Consider the following 4,960-nt stretch of genomic DNA (forward strand, 5'->3'; position numbering starts at 1 on the left):
TTAGTTCCTCCTAATAAGCCTATTGATCTGGTCTTCCCTGTTACCAGCATCTTTACCTTCTACAAGATGGGTGGTCTTTTCTTTATTCCCCCTCGTGGAGAAGATAATTTGAAGAGCCCTAAGAAGTTGTTTGCTTCTTTGAAACGTTTTCCAACAGTATAGATCTGGTGCATCAGATCTTCCATGCAGATACTGCCATGTTTACCAAGAGATCGGGCGATCAATGTGTCCTCTGTCAGGAGAATGTGCTTCTTGTTGATTTTGCCATAAACACGCTTGTAGATCAGTTCATTCACTGACTTCAGGGTTGGGTCCCCCCAGGCTCTATATGGTTCCACAATCCTTAGCATTTTTAACTGAAGCCTTGTTGAACTTAACAAAGGTGCCATTGAAGATCTGGCGAAGGTGAAGAAGCTGCAACATCTTTCGAACCTTTGGGCTCACACCACTGCTACTTCTGATCCCGATGACAAACACCAACGTGGGGTTCCGCAGGTACGTGGAAGTTGCCATTGGAATCTCAGTTCTGTACATCTGCCTATATTCCTTGTGGGAATGCTTAGCTTTTTCATAGATAAGCTTCCTCCTTGCCTTTCGAAGCATCTTTTGAGCAAACTTCTTTCTTAGACACTTGATCTTCAACTCTGCGAAATTCCAGGATCCTTCTCTTTCTTCTCTTCTGCACCCCCCATGATTCCAGCCGGAAAAGAGGCTATTTTTTTTTTTTTTAATGTTTAGAAAATCTGTCCAATGAACAATATTAAATAGTGAAAACAAAACCTCAGGGGGGAGGTATAACTAACAAAGAATTGATAGCCAGAATAAAGAACTACAATAACGAAACAACCTAATTTTTAATTTTTATTTTTTTAAGTTTTATTTATTTATATTATTTAAGGATCACATGCTTTTCTGACTGAGCCAACCAGGTTCCCCAACATAACCTAATTTTTAAAAGCAGGTAAAAGATGTGGTTTAAAAATTTACAGGGCTTGGGACACCTGGGTGGCTCAGTCGGTTAGGGTCTGCCTTTGGCTTGGGTCACGATCGGGCCCCACATTGGGCTCCCTGCTCAGTGGGGACTCTGCTTCTCCCTCTGCCTCTCCCCCTGGCTTGTGCTCTCTCTCGCTCACTCTCTCTGTCTCTCAAATAAATAAAAAGAATCTTTAAAAAAAATTTACAGGGCTGACCTACACTATAAGTCTGGGAAATACAAACTAAAGCAATAATAAGATACAATTATATGCCATCAACTTGATAAAAATATAAAGGTCTAATTATAGCACGTGCTGGTGGGAAATAGGAAGTATCCATAGCTAGTGGGAGTATAAAGAAAGTAGCCCCTTCCCTGGAGAATTTGTCGGTATCTGATAAAGCTGAAGATGGGGCTGTACACTTGGATCCAGTCATTTCACCTTCAAGAATACGCTATGGAGAAACTCTAGCACAACAGGACATACACAGTGACCTTGGTGGTTGGCAAAGGACACACCAAGGATCTTGTCAACGGAGGGAGAGAGGAATAAGTTCTATCTATTTAATGGAAGTCAGAATGAATGACCGGGAGCTGTGTGGGTACATCTGAAAATGCTATGTTGAGTGAAAAGAGCAAATTCCAGAATGACTTTATAGCATACATTTTACATAATAGTTGAAAAAAAGCACGAAACAATCCTGGATATTTGTTACCGATTTCATTTTTGTTCAAGGACCATTAAGTGCCTTGGTGGGTTGCAGGGTGGATTCCTTGCTAGAGGGAGTTGTAAAATTGAAAGCAACCAATCCCCTAACGGTTACCAAAAAGTGGGGGTGACCAAGAAGATGCAGAAAACCTCAGAACTTATGTGTTCCCTTTTCCTCCAGTAAAGATTCTGACTTGCTCATAAAACATGACAATAGAAAGACTGAAAGATAGGAACAATGACAGAACTTCGCATTTCTAGAAAAAATAGAGTGGTATAAAATGGGGTATATAACTGCAAGAAATGTCTTTCCCTGAGAGACCTATCTACGTGATTTCCCCCACCTCACCGCTCTGCCGCGTCCTCTTCCTCAGACATGTTGAAAGTTTGGTTTTCGCTTACCTGGGACAACTCCCTAAGTGTATGGTGCTAAACTTACGCTTGCTTAAAAAGGAGTTTTATGTCTCCTAGACAACAAACAATGCCAGTCTTTAACATTACTGGTGAACACCGGAATAAATCACTGTAAGGATATCACCTGGTGGATTATTTAGACGGAATTCAACTTTAAGAGACTAGCACTTTTCATTTGGGAAATTTAGGTATGATTTACATACAATGGATTGAACTGCTTTTGGTGCACATTTCTGTGAGTTTTGACTAGCATATACACACATGTAACCAACATCCTGATCAAGACAGACAACGGCTCCATCCTGCCCAAATTCCTCTGGTGCTTTGTCAGTCCCTACACCAATCTCAGCCCAGACAGTCACTGCTCTGGGTTGTTTCCTTGCTGTTTTCCCTCTCTTTTGTTTTTTTCCCTCTTTTTCTTCCTCCAGAATATCACCTGAATAGAATCACTGGCTTCAGGACTAGCTTTTTCTAAGTGACAGTAGGTCTGCCAGAGAAATAATAGTTCAGGCAATGGTGACCTTTGGTTTCTGTATTCTTTCAGGATGAGCCTGACAAAGTGAAATAACTCAGATAATATGGAGCGTGCCCGTGTCGCAGATTTGCTCAGCCCATTAATGAAGGAATGGAAGAAATTTAAAGCCAGTTCAAAAGAGGACAGGCAAGGTGGGGAATACTGGTCAGTAGGGAGAGGAATGCTGGTGTAAGATCATAGTCACTCACAAGTCCACTTACTGGTCTTCGGGGCAGTGCGGTCCTTGGGTTACCTTTGGTCCCAGACAGGGATCCCTTGCAGTCTTCCTCAAGCTAACCTCTAACTTCACAGGGAGAGCACGGGCCTACCCAATAGTAAACAGGGAGTCCAAGAAGTTACATTTCCCTAGCGTGTCACATGCCCCTCGGGGGCATTGTTAGATGGCTCTCCTATGACCTTGGGAGGGCCCTCAGTGATCTTGGTTTTTTTATCCTTATTTCCAAGTTTTGGGTCATTTTTATTAACAAACCCCATGTCTAGTATTCTGTCCCAGTGCATCTGCTGTATTAACTTGTTGCCAGTTGGCAAGATCCTACTTTTTTTTTTTCTATCTGAATTTTTAAAATTTTTTTATTGTTATATCACCATACATTACATCATTAGTTCCTGATGTAGTCTCCATGATTCATTGTTTGTGCATAACACCCAGTGCTCCATGCAGAACGTGCCCTCTTTAATACCCATCACCAGGCTAACCCATCCTCCCACCCCCCTCCCCTCTAGAACCCTCAGTTTATGTTTCAGAGTCCATCATCTCTCGTGGTTCATCTCCCCCTCCGATTTCCGCCCCCTTCATTCTTCCCCTCCTGCTATCTTCTTTTTTTTTTTTTCCTTAACATATATTGCATTATTTGTTTCAGAGGTACAGATCTGTGATTGGCAAGATCCTACTTTTGAGTGGATGCTAGAAGTAACATGGTAAGCCCTTGAGTAATTTCCTTTAGAAGACCAAATATTAAAACGAGTATCACTGGGAACCCTGAAAGGCAGGGAGGCCTCTTAGGCCCAAGGATAAGAAGCAGGCCTAAAAATTAAGGAAGATATCATTGAAATCCTCCTAAATTCTAAATTCATTTATTATTCTCACCAAAGGGGTCTCTGCTCTGGATCTCACACTTTAGAGGCCTCCACTCCGGTGCTCCTCTCTCCATGTTCTCTACCACTGGGCAAGGAATCCCTGTGGCCAAGAGCTCTCCCTTCCAGACCATGCAGCAGGTACCAGGGACCCCAAAATTCTCTGCTCAAATTACCTTGAGGCCTGCGCAGTCCCCTTCACTGGAACTACCTTCTTAGGGCAAATGGAGCTCAGGAGTGGCCAAAGGGTGGCTGTTTGCAGGGGTGGGAGCTGGGGGGTTGGATGTGGGCTGAAGCATCCATATATTGTAAGAATATGACCCATCACAGCCATTTCTGCAAGGGCCCGGTATTATATTGTATTATAGACTGGCCTTGAGAAACAAACTCCACGTGCTGGGTATCCTCATTTCTGCTGGAGTGTCACTGTTTTTAGGCCCTCTTAGCAGACAGGGCTAGAACATTTAAATGCATATATGCACCCATCTGCATGTTTCTATGTCTATCTGTCATACAGTAAAAAACCATGAGTTCATAGTGATGGTAAGGATTCTAATCCAACCCCATAGGCTTCATGCTAGCCTTTTCCCTTTCATTATTTGTGTGTGTGTGTGTGTGTTTAAAGATTTTATTTATTTGTCAGAGAGAGAGAGGGAGAGAGAGACAGCACAAGCAGGGGGAGAAGCAGGCCCCTCCCCTCCCCCCGCCAAGCAAGAAGCCTGATGCGGGACTCGATCCTAGGACTCCAGGATCATGACCTGAGCCAAAGGCAGACACTTAACCCCCTGAGCTACCCGGCATCCCATTCCCTTTCATTATTTGTAACTCAGTTTCTTCACAGGAAGAGAAGTCCAGGACCCATTATCCACAATAGATTTACTCATTTGCCCAGTCCTAGAATACACATACAGTAGTTTCAGAAACACTAACCCATTCTCTTATGAAAACAAATTTATTTAAAAAAAATTTATTGATTTCGTCTCCTCTCAGGAATTCAGCTGGATAGGGATCAAACCATTCTGAACACCTACAAACTCAACAGGAGATCGAAGAAAAGAATAGCAACAACTCTCTGAACAGAAAAGCGACCACTTTCTGGAAGGTAGGACGTGCGGAGAAGTGAATCCGAGGCGTTATTCGGGAGGATAGACGGCGGGGGAGGGGCCTCTGTCGGCCGCTTCTGGCAAGTGATAGAGCCGCGGAGCACAAACTCGGAACTTTTAGAAGTCTGCTCCGCTGAGGGACGTCACTCTGG

The 4,960-nt window shown here is 43.3% G+C and overlaps 1 pseudogene; it reads right to left on the reverse strand.

The window, feature by feature from the left end:
- LOC118523877 (large ribosomal subunit protein uL30 pseudogene) lies at positions 1-618 on the reverse strand (annotated as a pseudogene).
- Between the last annotated feature and the right edge of the window lie 4,342 nt (positions 619-4,960).

This window comes from Halichoerus grypus, chromosome 1, assembly GCF_964656455.1.
Source record: "Halichoerus grypus chromosome 1, mHalGry1.hap1.1, whole genome shotgun sequence".
NCBI lineage: Eukaryota > Metazoa > Chordata > Mammalia > Carnivora > Phocidae > Halichoerus > Halichoerus grypus.